General features: G+C 49.5%; 1 pseudogene across 1 annotated transcript; it reads left to right on the top strand.

Moving 5' to 3' along the window:
- Positions 1–1,145: 1,145 nt before the first annotated feature.
- LOC147226526 (protocadherin alpha-C2 pseudogene) lies at positions 1,146–7,717 on the top strand (annotated as a pseudogene). The gene is made up of 2 exons (XR_015107190.1): positions 1,146–3,584; positions 5,092–7,717. The product of XR_015107190.1 is annotated as a protocadherin alpha-C2 pseudogene (transcript).
- The last annotated feature ends 6,590 nt before the right edge of the window (positions 7,718–14,307 follow it).

Raw genomic sequence — 14,307 nt, 5'->3', positions numbered from 1 at the left:
GTGTGTGTGTGTGTGTGTCAAACATGTAGGTGCCTCGTTTATAGGTATGTGTGTGCATGCATGTGTCCACATGTGTCATATGTATCACATATGTATATATGTACATGTATCACTCACAAGTGTGTCTGTGTGTGTGTGTGTGTGTGTGTTTCAAACATGTATGTGTCATATGTATATGTGTGTGTGTCTATATGTATGAGTGTGTATTCAGACGTGTCTGTGGGTCTAGGTATATATGTGTGTGTGTGTGTGTGTGTGTGTATGTGTGTCACCTACTGTACATGCGTGCATGGGTCATATGTATCACTCACCTATGTGTATGTGAGCATGTGAGTCTATATGCATGTGTGAGTATCCAACATGTATGTGCGTCACAGGTGTGTGTGTGCATGTGTGTCATATGTATCACATATGTGTATATGTACATGTATCACTCACATGTGTGTCTGTGTGTGTGTGTTTCAAACATGTATGTGTCATATGTATATGTGTGTGTGTGTCTATATGTATGAGTGTGTATTCACACGTGTCTGTGGTGTGCATGTGTGTCTATGGATATGTGTGTGTGTCTGTATCACCTAATGTACATGCGTGCATGGGTCATATGTATCACTCACCTATGTATATGTGTGCATGCGAGTCTATATGCATGTGTGTGTATCAAACATGTATGTGCGTCACATATATGTGTGTGTGTGCACGCGTCTATAAGTGCGTGTGTATCAACGTGCGTGCATGCGCGTTCCTACGTATCACTCAAATACGTGTGTGTGCATGTGTGTCATATGGATAGGTGCGTGTATCCAACATATACGTGCGCGTGCACGCGTCTGCAACGTGTGTGTATGTTGCACCAAAATGTAAAAAAAAAAAAAAAACGGAACTGCTCTTTGATCTTTCTAGTGACGTAAAGGGTTAAACCGCCTCTCTTGCCCCCCCCCCGCGCCCCTCCCCCCGCCCCAGATCTCCCCCCCACGCACGCTGCAGCCGCCCCTGCGCACCATTGTGTTTCCGCGCACGGCCGCCGCCGCCGCTTGTGCACCGCGCGGATGCTGGAATGACACCGTCGACCGCCGCCTGACCGCCACCCGCGTCTCCCCCCCCGCCTCCGCCCCCACCCGCGTCCCCCTCCGCCCGCCGCAGCGATGGCGCGCTCCGCCGAGCGCCCCCGGCCGTCCGCCGCGGCTCTCCTGCTCGCCGCGGCGCTGGCCGCGCTGGCCGTCCCCGCCGGCTCCGTGAGCCGCTACTCGGTGCCGGAGGAGATGGAGGCGGGCTCCTTCGTAGCCAACCTGGCCGCCGATCTGGGCCTGGACGTGCGCGGGCTGGTGGAGCGCCGCGCCAAGCTCGACGCCGTGCACGGCCGCGGCTACCTGGACATCAACACCGACACCGGCGAGCTGGTGATCCGCGAGAGGATCGACCGGGAGACGGTGTGCGCCGCCAAGGCGGCGTCGTGCTTCCTGAAGACGGACGTGATCCTGGAGGACCCGGTGCGCATCTTCAACGTGGAGCTGGAGGTGATGGACATCAACGACAACGCGCCCGTCTTCCGGCGGAAGACCATGAGGCTGGACGTCACCGAGGCGACGGCGCCGGGCGAGCGCTTCTCCCTGACCAACGCCGTGGACGCCGACGTGGGCGCCAACTCCATCGAGACGTACCGCCTGAGCGAGAGCGCCTTCTTCAGCATCGACATCCAGACCGGGAGCGACGGCTCCAAGTACGTGGACCTGGTCCTGGAGGGCGAGCTGGACCGCGAGGAGCGTCCCGTCCACAACCTGATCCTGACGGCGGTGGACGGCGGTGTCCCCCCGCGCTCCGGCACCGCCAGCATCGTCATCAGCGTGCTGGACATCAACGACAACGCGCCGCGCTTCGCCCGGCCGGTGTACGAGGTCACCGTGCAGGAGAACGCCGCCGTCGGGACCGTGGTGGCGACCCTGAACGCCACGGATCTGGACGAGGGTTCCAACTCGCGCCTGACGTACTCCTACACGCTGTACACGTCGGAGAAAACCCAGGAGGTCTTCTCGCTGGACGCCGACACGGGCGAGATCCGGGTCAAGGGCGTCATCGACTACGAGGAAAGCCCCGCCTTCGAGATGCACGTGCAGGCGCAGGACGGCGGCGCCGCTCCGCTGTCGGGCCACTGCCGCATCGCGGTGAACGTCGCCGACCTCAACGACAACCACCCCGAGGTGACCATCAAGAGCCTGAAGAGCTCGGTGGCCGAGGACGCGGCGGTGGGGACGCTGATCGCCGTGATCAGCGTCGGCGACCGAGACTCGGGCGCCAACGGCGAGGTGGACCTCGCTCTGAGCCGGCAAAGATGGCTGCCGTTCACCCTCAACCGCTCGTCCGAGGGCTACTTCGAGCTGCTGGTGTCGCAGCCGCTGGACCGCGAGGTTCGCGGCAGGTACGACATCACGCTGCGCGCCACCGACGGGGGCTCGCCCGCCCTGTCCGAGAACGAGACGGTCGCCGTGGAGATCCTGGACGTCAACGACAACGCGCCGGCGTTCCCGCGGTCCTTCTACACTATCCACGTGGTGGAGAACAACCCCCCTGGGGCGCTGCTCACCTCCCTGAGCGCCCACGACCCCGACCTCAACGAGAACCAGTACCTGGTCTACTTCATCATGGAGAAGGAGGTGGCCAACACCTCCATGTCCATGCTGTTCTCCATCAACCCGGAGAACGGCGACCTCTACGCCATGAAGACCTTCGACTACGAGCGGGAGAGGGACTTCCTGTTCCACATCGAGGCCCGGGACTCGGGCGTCCCGCCGCTGAGCAGCAACGTCACCGTCCGCATCGTGATCCTGGACCAGAACGACAACGCGCCGATGATCGTGGCGCCGTGGCGCGCGCAGGGCTCCGTCGTGGAGGAGGTCATCCCCCGCTCCACCGAGAAGGGACACCTGGTCGCCAAGGTGATCGCCATCGACGCCGACTCGGAGCAGAACGCCAGGGTCACCTACCAGCTCCTGCAGATCAGCGACGCCAGCCTCTTCAGCCTGGACCAGTACAATGGCGAGATCCGCACCGCGCGCATGTTCAGCTACCGGGACCCACGGCAGCAGCGGCTGGTGGTCATTGCCAAGGACAACGGCAGCCCCGCACGCTCCGCCACCGTCACCATCAAGATCTCCACGGTGGAGCACGTCCTGTCCGTCTCGGAGACCACGGAGATGCCCCTGGACTACGACGTGTTCACCGATCTGAACCTCTACCTGGTGATCGGTCTCGGCGCCGTGTCCTTCCTGCTGCTCATCACCATCCTGGTCATCATCGTGCTGCGGTGCCAGAAGCCCAAGCCCAAGGCGCTGAAGATGCCGCCGGCCAGTAGGAACAGCGTCGTCAGCAGAAACAGCGTCATCAGCCAACGGAGCTCCACCATCGCCGACTCCACGCTGATCTCCAGCGACGCCTACTGGTACAGCCTCTTCCTGGCCGAGACCAGGAAGGGCAAGGTGGTGGTGCGACAGCCCATAATACCCAAGGGTGCCGGGTACTTCGTGTCAAGCATACCGCGGAGCATCGGCCCGAGCGAGACCACGGGCTCCAGGGCGTCCACGCTGGAGGTATGTAAACGCTATGCTAACGCTAAATCCCCCTCCAAGCTGCAAATGGGCACAAGCTAGCAGGCAACAGGCGATTGAGACTCCGGACCGGCTTGTCGGGGCTTGCTCGAACGCAGTGCAATGGCGCCTTTATTTTCGAGGAACCCCCGGAATCCTCGAAAAACAAACGTGCGAAGCGCTCCAAATTTCACAATTTAGTCACAAAATGATAGAACGTAACAAGAATGGACAATGAGTGCCACAGGAGGGTACGCTCCCCTGGAGTCCGGCAGAAAGAGATCTCGACCATCTTCTCGAGGCGGTTGAACTTGTTAGATTTCGCGGCACAGTCGTTGTATAATTAGGTCAAAGCGGTCGCGCGCATGCTGGTAGCATTCCACTGCTCGATGCCTAATGTAGGTCGTTTATTACAGATGCGTAACACGTTAGCAGAGCAGCGCAAGCGGGAGGGTGATGAGCAATGGTGGTGTCGGGGGGCTTCAAAGGGGCCGGTCAACGGGGGGGCAAGATGGCGCGGCAAGTCAGGATGTTCACCAAGGAAAGGGTGGCCAGAGGTTCGACCCAACCCCTGGGGTCCACTCGGTCAGCAGTATCGGTTCTGACGACAAAGTTGCAGCGAAAGGGTGGGAGGAGATACAACTGGACTCTGTACGTCCGCTCGGTCAGCAGCATCGGTTCCGACAAGGCTGCTGTGAAAGGGTGGACAGAGGTACAACCCGGGTCCAGGCGGTCAGCAGCATCGGAGGCATCCGATGGCTAGGCTGCGCTATGACGGCGGCAAATTTTAAGATCAACATCAAGGTCGGCGTGACCTTCAGCGTCCGTGGATGGATTTTTTTACTTACGGAAATAAAATTGGATGAAATGACATAATTCTTTGACCGTCTATGTATTCTAAGTATGTCTGAACTGGACTCTTGTCTTCTGCTCCAAAGTATTCAAAGTGAGAGGACGTCCGTCCGTCCCCCGCCTGGAGGTGAGCTACTCCGTCACAAGTCTCAGGCATCAATAATTCATGCGTCCTTGGGAGATGTTCATTACTCGTTCATTACCTCGGAGTCGTGGCGCTGCCGGGGCCTATCTAGGGTTCTTTGGGTGGTACGTCGGGTTCGACCGATCACCGATCACCCTCTCATTCTCAGGTCACATAGAGACATGCAGCCATTCATCCTCTCATTTCCATGAAGCTTACAGGAATCCAACAGGCAATTTAGTGAGAAAATAAAACTAGAAAAGTTGGAATAAACCAAGTAAAATTAACTCAGGGGATAGGCAAAAATGTGTTGTTTTATTTTTACTTACTTTATTTTATTTATGTTTTTATATTTTATATGACATTATGTCATATAATGTTAATATATTCATTTATAATCATAATATTGGCAGAAATTTTCAAAATAAATAAAAATATCTTTTTTTTTTGTTTTTAATTTTCCAGGCACTTTTTTCATGGTGACTTTCAATGTTGTGTCCGCTTCCTCTGACCTTCTGCTCTCTCTGTTATCAGGGAGGAGAGTCGCCATGACAACCATCGCCAGGGAAACAATACTCCAACCCTCACCCACCCACCCCAACACCCTGAAGAACAACCCCCCCCCCCAGACTTGTACCTCCATATCCCCTCCTTCTCCAGGGAAAGGGTTCGGATGCAGGACGCCGTTCTATGGGAGCCATGGCCTAGCCTAGCCTAGCCTAGCTTAACCTAGCCTAGCCTAGCCTAGGGACCGGCCGTTGCTCCCTCCGTCCACATGGTACGAAAAACACCCCTGTATTTAAGAAAAAAAAAGGGAAAAAGGAGAAAAGAATCAGGGTGAGAAGTACCCCAGACCCTACTGGGAAGTACTTGCACTGTGTTGACCTTCTGCTGTAAGACTTTGTAAAAAAAAAAAAAAAAGAAAAAGGAAGGAAGGAAAAGTGCTCTTTCCCCTCCTTCCACTTCAAAATGAGGGAACCAACGAACCAGGGAAGAGAAAATCAAAAGTGCATAAGTGGCGGCGGATTTGGATCCAAATCTGACTGTTAGAGAAAATAAAAGCATCGATTTCTTGTTATTATTATATTATTATTATTATTATTATTATTAGACGTAGTTTCCAAACAGAATCTCAGTGTGAGATTAAAGAAAAAGCGTTTATATGTTAATATTCTGGAAAATCAGCTGACTTTTAATTGAAAGTATATTTATTTCTTTTTTCTTATTATTTCAGAAATTTGAAATCCAACCTCAAGGCAGCTTTCTGTGCGCAAAAAAAAGGCATTGGTTTGATAATTTAAAAATAATATTTCTCAATAGAGCAATATCTTCCAGAATAAGAGATTATTATCATTATTATTATTATTGTTATTATCAACTGATGCATTTAATAGACATTAAAACAAGAATATGATAATCATATAACATAAAAAATGACATTAGAAATATAACAGTCATAATAATAATAATGATAATAAAAATCAGAAAGTTTAAGTGAAAAGCTAAATAGTTCAAATCCACTCGTTTCCGGAGTCGACTCCATACCGTTTGGTGCTTTCAAGGAAAATTGTAAAAAAGAAAAAGCTTTACGATTTACACTTTTTTTTTCTTTTTTTTTTGGTACAATTTACAATTTACAACTTGTCCAATCATCTTTGGCCGTTTGAGGTCCTCACTCTTATCCTCCTCTCAGGGTTTTGCTACGATGGATTTCAACCCCTAACCCGGCGTCAGAACCCGTTTGCTTGCTAATAATTAAAGGAAATAAAAAAATACAAATCAATGGATAGATATATTGATTTTTTTTTTTTTTTTACAAGATCAATATCCCAGTGTGGTCTTTAACAGCTTTTTAATTATTACTATATAATAAATCAATCAGAATTAAAATTTCTGTTTGTTGGTTGGAATATTAACAATAAGTTTCATTTACATGCAGAAGATGGAGAATGTGTCGCCATGACGACTGCGGAATAATTTCAAACTGTTTTTTTTTTTCACTTTTAGTGGCAGTTGCCCTTGTGTTTGTGCTTTGGAAGTTTTGCATTTATTGATTTATTCATTTATATATTCATTTATTTCTCCTGCTGCTTTCCAGGAAACGCTATGAGGGTATGTATGTGTGTGTGTGTGTGTGTGTGTGTGTGTGTGCGGGCAGGGTCACATCTGATTGGTTCAAAAGAAGGAATGGAACTGAAAGATAAAGAGAATGTGAAGAATAAATATAAAATATATTAATATGGAGAAAATATTAAAAAAAGCTTTAAAAACTAAAATAGGAGGGTCTCGTAGGTCAGACGACCCAAACGGACCGAGAGGAATTCTTTTTTTGTGAAAATCCAGTCAGAATTATTAAAAATGAACCACGGGGAATAAAAAATTTGGAATAAATTCAGGTTCTAAGTTTGTGAAACAAGTTAAAATGTGAAAATGTGGCTGGAGGGGTCAGACGTGATGGAGACACCTCCAGTCTGCGTAGAAGACCACCAAAAAGTCAGAATTATCATTTTATATATCATATGATCCTATTTTAGGAAAGCTAAGAAGTGGTAAAAACATTGAAAACAGGGAGTATTGTGTCAAAGAGCACTGTCTTGAGTACCGCTAATCCCCCCCTGCCCTCACCATGCCAGTTGCCATGACTACATCAGGCGGTGCCTTCAGGGACGCTGCGTTTCGTTGTATTTTTTCGTAAAAAAATTGAAGAGAAAATAAAAAAGGGGGGAAAAAATGGCAGTCGTTTTCAAATTGGCCGGACATGAAAGGTTAGCTGGTTAGCTAGTTAGCAATTTTTTGTTAGCCTGTGTGTGTGTGTGTGTGTGTGTGTGTGTGTGTGTGTTGGGGGTGTGGGGGTAAGAGGGACTACGAATGCATTTATTGTACATTTAATCGCTTTATACTTTGTGTTTTTTATACCGTCTTTTTGATATCCTGTGTGTCCACTGTGATGGTGGGGTGGGGGAGTTGTCATTTTTCGGGGTGGTGGGGTTCTCCGCTGATTTCCAGGGTTCGTTCGTTCGTTTGTTTTTTCGCTTTAATTTTTCCAGGACGGCGGGAAATCCTCCCCGCGCTTTTAGTTTTTTTCCGACAGTCCGTCCGCTTGTTTGGAGTTCAATGTTCTGCCTGATCATGCTAGTTTGAATAAAGCTTTTTGAAACCTGCCTCCCGTCTGACGTGACTCATTTGAAAACCAAAAATGAATAACGACGAATAAAAGCCTTATTTTGTGGATTAACACCTTGTTACCGTGTTTAACTGCTTTAGTACAGTGTTTTTACACCTAAATACAGCGAATTAATGCTCAATTGTAGTATATAACTGCTTTATTACAGTGTATTAACACTTTTTACAGTGTATTTACACCTTATTGCAGTGTATAACTCTACTACAGAGTATTAATGCCTTATAATAGTGTATTAATGCCTTGTTAGAGCATATAGCTGCTTTACTACAGTGTATTAATGCCTTTTTGCACTGTATTAACACCTTCTTCAGTGTATATCTGCTTTATAAATGTTCCTGACAATATTACTTTATTGAGTAAATAATGTCATGTGAGTTCAGATATATAATGCTTTACTATAGCATATAAACAGAGCAGGTTGCAAAACAACCCCTCAGCCATTGATAATCTGCAATAGGGGCGATGCAGTGGCACCGGGCGGATTCCTATGCGGACAGGAAAAAAAAAAAAAAAAAACGAACACGAAGTTCCGGACTGAAGTAGAATCTTGGCTGAAAATCAGTTGTGTGTGTCTGATTCTTCCTGCAGGGTTTGTTCCCTTTGCTGTGTGTATATATGTGTGTGTGTGTGTTCGCACAGTGTGTGTGTCTGTGTGCGTGTGTGTGTTGGAGCAGCACTTCGTTAAACTCCCGAAGGCTGGACTTCCTGCGGTGACTCGGTGCTTTCAAAGAGTTTGAAGTAGGTCAGTGGAAACAGTCACCCGTGGCCGCGGCGGCCGAGGCCACCGGCGCTGTAATGGACGGTTTATTACACGACGGGTGGGGAGGACGGAGGACGAGGATCCGCTCGGCTGTCACTCAGAAGACGTCCAGAAATCGGGAGAATTACGTTGATTTTACGTTTCTGTTCTGTTTTAAAGCGTGGCGGGGAGAAGAGGGATCTTTGGTGTTTTGGAGAAGGTCAGAAATGAGATGGAAAACCGGGACAGAGCGACGGGAGAAACAGTTGAAATCGATGAAAACCCTGTCGATCTGCTCTCAAGCAAACCTTCTGCACTCTTTGGAAGCTTTCATGTGTTTATTTGTTGCAAAAATAACAAAAAGGGTTAAAGATAAGCTAAATTATTGCTGTTTCTGGCGTTCTCTCTCTTCTTTCCGGTACTTGTGCAAAGCGGTTCCTTTGCCAAATCAGCAAAAGTAAAGCTTTCTTGCATATGAAACCTTCGCTAATGCTAACACTACCTCCAGCTAGCTGTCTGTCCATCATTCATCCAAGCTAACAATCACTTTTCTTCTTCAAATACTTGGGACCTTTGCTTCATTAATGTAGCCGCCCCTTTAGCCACATGAGCCGCCTTTGGACATCTTTGTTCTCCAGGATGGTACAGATTGTTGACGTGGTCGTAGCACTCAGTGAGATCAGTAACACCAACGTCACGCTAACATTTAGCTATAATTTCCAGCCTCAGATCGGCTGTAACTCTTAACTACCAACAGCACTAGCACTTTTAACCTTATTGGGGGCTATAATGAGGGCTGGCGTACTGGAAAAAACATTATAGCAGGACAACACAACGATGAACAATGGAAACGATGCGCAGTAGCACTGCCGCGATGCTAAAACGCCACAACGCAGAAAGCCTATGAGTTTGTTTGTGCGTCCGTGCACTGAAGCTCGTTCGAAGCTCGATGGAAAACATTGTTCGGACAATTTGTTGTGAAGCCCAGGGTCGCTGCATGTCTCTGTGACAGGGGCGAGACTTGTATGCACATGAAATGTGAACGGCAGCATGAATGCTTGCTCTATATGTAGTAATCTGATTGACCCGTCTCTCATCCAATGACAGCCAGGATTGGCTCCGCCCCCTATAACCCTGACTGCAGGAGGATGAAAGGATAAATAAATAAATTTTTAAAAATCCCCAAATAAAACAGGCTCTCAATTTGAAGTCTCAAAGGTGCACATTTCAATCAAAACGATGCCTTATCGCACTAACGAAGATAGCTTCATGCTAACATCACTAGCCTAAAACATATGTGCTGCTTGAGCCCAAATCACTTTACCCGTCAAAATAAAAGCCTGTAACACCCAAGCCTGATGAATATGATATTTTTGCTCATCCAAAAACTTTTTTTTTTTTCCCTGAATCCTATATCCGATCTTCTCCTGGCGCACAAACGTTGACGGCTGAAGACAAAGAACCTCGTCCGGCATCCTCCTCGCCGGATGGAGAACGCCGGAACGCCTTGAAATATAAATAAGCAGCGTTTTGTGCATCAAATTTGGGACGGCGATCGAAGCTGGCACCGCGACGTGCATCCACCGCTAGTTGCCATGGAAACGCAATTCTTACAACCCCCCCGATTACCCAAAAGTCTTATGCAACAAAAACCCGGAGCAGGTGAAGAAGAAGAGCGGGACGAGGAAGAGGTGGCTTATCTTCTTCTGTCCTTCTCAAAACAAGAGGACGTGATTCCTGCACTGTGTGTGTGTGTGTGTGTGTGTGTGTGTGTGTGTGTTTGTGTGTGTCACATTCAAGGCCATAATTGAACTTTTGCCTTAAAATCTAAAGGGAAATACTCGTATGGACAAGAAAAAACTACTACTACTACTAATACTACTACTACCATAAGCACTACCACTACTACTATATGCACTACTACAATAGCTACTCCTATAAGTACTACGACAACTACTACTGTAAGCACTTCAACTGCTACTACAAGAACTACCACTCCTGCTACTGTAAGCACTACTACTACTACTACTTACAGGAAAAACAACAAAAATCCAAATATGGTTAAATGTCCCCCAAGAAGCACTGGGGCTGAAAGTGATGGAAGAGTGAAGTGATGAAGAACTACATTGGAACTCCTGAAGAAAATGAGGAGGAGGAGAGAAGAGGGGGAGGAGAAGGAAGAGGAAGAAGAAGAAGAAGAAAAGGAGGGGGAAACAGAGAAGGACGAGGGGAAAGGGAGAAGAGAAAGGAGGCTGTACAGAAGATAAGGAGGAGGGGATAGAGCAAGAAGAAGAGAAAGAAAGAGATGAAGAAAAAGAGGAAAAGAAGGAGGTAGAGGAGGAGGAACCTGAAGGTGAGGTTCATCATTCATTCATGATATCAGAGCCTCTTCCTCTTCCTGTGTCACTCTGCTTGTGCCCAGGACACCTCTGAGCAGAGACCAGGGTAGTGTTTAAAAATGGCACTCTGCAGTCCACAAGAAGTGTCTGCCAGTTGCCGTGGCTTCGGAGTCCCACCGATCACCTACGAGATCCTGTGGAACTATCAAGACCCCGCCTCGGCGCAGGAGCAGAGATGGTTCTAGGTGCTCCTCTGGTTTCTGAGAAGATTCCCTGCCCCTTCAACACGGGTCCCGTGGGTACCGTGTTCTTCCCGCCCCCTCTGGCCTCTGTTGAGAGGGTTTCCGGACCGCCCCTCCCCGCCGGCACACACTTAAGCCTCCGACCCAGAACGCCGAGGTCTGACCCGGCCGCAGTCGATTACGCCGCCTGTCCCACATTCGCCGTCCGAGGAAGTAATTCTCCAGCGTCCGAGGCCGACCCCAGGTTTGGCTCGCTGAGCTCCCAATCCGGGGTTTATCGCCCCCGGCGGCCTGTTCTCATCGGGATTATCGCAACACACCAGGGGATTTCACTTTAATAAAGCACACAAAAAAAACAACACCTGGTTCCAAACGAGGCCACGGCGGGGCTGGAGATCTAGGAGAGTGTTTTGGGCATACCCTGAAATCTGTGGTCAGACTCTGAAAAGACCTGGGACAGTTCCGGGAATAATCTGCAGGAAGTGAACCAGGAATAAAGAAAGAAAGAAAGAATGGCTTACAATAATGCTAATGCTAACCGCTGAGCTTCAAGTAGCTGACGGGCTCCCGGCTGCAGAAGCTGTCCGCGGTGCTGAAGATCTCCGACTCAGGAGAGCGGAGCTGAAACGTGTGAGGACTCCCTGACAGAAGCAGGAAGTACACAACAACAACACGGGCCGCCGGACGGCCTGATGGATGAAGTCGGACGGGATCCTCCGCGGACTGGGATGTTTCGCAGATGACACCGTGATGTGGAGTGACAGCAGGGAGCAGGTGGAGGAACATCTGGAGAGGTTGAGGTATGCTCAGGTATGCTGAGGAGGAGTGAAGGTTCGCTGCCGCGAGACAGAATACACGAGTGTGACTGAGAGGAACCAAAGTGGAACGGTGAGGCTACAAGGGGCTGGAGATGAAGAAGGTGGAGGGTTTGAAGTACCGAGGATCAACGGTCGACGGAGAGCGTGGAGATGGGGTGGAGGAATGTTTGCGAGAAGGAAAGGTGGGAGCGGCCGTGGAGAAAAGATGGAAATGTGGAGGTTCCTCTTTGGGAAGCACCTCTCAGAGGGTCCACATGTGGGGGCGATCCAGTGGGGCAAGTGCAGGGCAGTGTAGACCCGCCGTCCCCAAAGGAGGACATCCACCTCCTGAGGACACGGAGCCGTGAACGTTGGGAGTTGAGGAGTTGACCTGCCGAGGGGGAAAGCGGTGGAAAGAAGACGAAGAAGAAGAAGAGGAAGTCGTCCTCGGACGAGGACATCTTCGTTCCGCTCACGTCCGACTCGTGGGACAAAAGGGAAAACATACCGATCCGGCAGTGCTAACCAGGAGGTACCCGTTTGAGGACATCTGGACCTCATCAGACCCCCTTTGGACCTCAGGCAGAGGTCCACTGGAGGGCTGGGCCAGATTATGGGGTCCAACACTATGTGACTGGAAGCAGTGAGAAGCAGCTGTTGTCCTCCTGGGAGGAGCGACATCTGAAGCTCTCCATGGCCCACATGTGGTCCTTCTCGAGGCTCGCGCGCGCTCCTTCACGGGCTAATTCCCGGAAGTCGTTTCCGGGAACGGAACGTTCGAGCTTGGTACACGCGCACCGAAGGGGGCGCGCGACCGTCCGCCGCTCGTGACCGCGCACCATCCGTGCAGCGGGTATATCGTCGCGTGCCTTCCCCCCGAGGGACACGCGCCGCGGAGAGGAGGGAAGTGACCGTCTGCGCGAGATCCTCCACGCGACACATCTCGCGCCTCCGCCGCACGCCACGCGGTGTGCGCGGGAGGAAGAAGCGGGGTGGGCGTCCTCGCGACACCCCACTGGAGACAATGGGCTTGGGGAAGTGGGGACGGGCGCGCGCCTCGATCGCCTCATTAACGCGGCCGATTCTCGTTGCGTTTATGCTTGCGCGCGCGCCCCCGTGGACTCCGGGTTTTCGAACGTGTTGCTGCGCAGAGGAGAGGGGCGCGCGTGTGCGTGCGCGTTCACAAGCGGCCGCGTTGGCGTTTTCTATAGGAAGCATTAATGTCTGCCGCCCCCCCCCACACCCACTCACCACACAGCGACATGGAGGGGGGGGGGGCGTGGGTGTGTGTGTGGGGAGGGGGGTCTGAGTGCGCGCTAGGGTGGGATCCTGCCCTTTGCAAGTCAAGCTGCATGTGTGCACAGCACCACTTCCGGTAGCGCACTTTCAAAATAAAACCTCAGGTTGAGCCATTCAGCGTTTTGTCTGTTATTTGTTTCGAAGATGATTACATTACATTACAGTCATTTAGCAGACGCTTTTATCCAAAGCGACTTACAGAAATTGCAATTCAATAACCGAAAATCCAAAGTAGTCACCACTCTGCCAGATAACCATCTCAAAACCATATAGACACATACATTCATTATGAGGTACGTTTTCGGATCACGGCAGCAGATGGGCTGTTCTGACCTTTTCCCGGGAGTTTGTTCCACCGCCGAGGAGCCGAGACCGGGAATGATCTGCGGAATTTTATAAAGAGCGATGTAACAATAAGAAGTTGCAAGGGAATCTGCCACATATTTATTTTTTACAAATATATGTCTTCATTGTACTTGTCGTTTTTTCCCTATAAAGCAGGGGCGGGCAAACTTTTTGGCTCAGGGGCCGCTTTGACTTTTAAAAACTGATAGACGGGACGGGTCAGCACAAGATATGATACATATAAAAAAAAAAAAAAAAGTAGCTCCAAAAATGACATGATCTCCTGTTTGACCTCCCATATTCATTGATCCAATCATTCAAATCAAGTATGAATTCTGTAGCAATCTTTAGCGGGTCGGATCAAAAAGACCTAAAAATGCTTCCTTTATATTTGGCTATTTTCCCTTAAAAGTACCGTCCGGAGGAACTAGCCCGCCGGCTTCTTCACATCTTCAGTTTCTCATTGATCTAAAGCCGCGGGGAAATCTTTAAAAGTATGTGTTTATCCCTCATTATTGCTTTTTCCCCCCCTTTCATGCAACTTTTATACATATTGATATATATAAATCCAGTGCGACATTGCGGATCACATGTGGCATTGAGGGGAAGGAAAAGCATACATAATAATAATAATAATAATACAATTCATTTGATGCACCTTACTCAAAACAAAATGCAAATGTTAAAAGAATATAACAAATTTGTCAGTCACCTGTATTCCCTAATTTCCGTACTATAGGCTGAACACTGCGGGTAAAACAACAATGTTGCTAATTTGTGGATTTTTTTGGGCTGACGAGCTTCA

Source organism: Fistularia commersonii, chromosome 15 (assembly GCF_037954325.1).
Source record: "Fistularia commersonii isolate RoL2024-O1a breed Wild chromosome 15, RoL_Fcom_v1.0, whole genome shotgun sequence".
NCBI lineage: Eukaryota > Metazoa > Chordata > Actinopteri > Syngnathiformes > Fistulariidae > Fistularia > Fistularia commersonii.
Note: the sequence above shows the minus strand (reverse complement) of the source record. Positions and strands in the feature narration are given on the sequence as shown.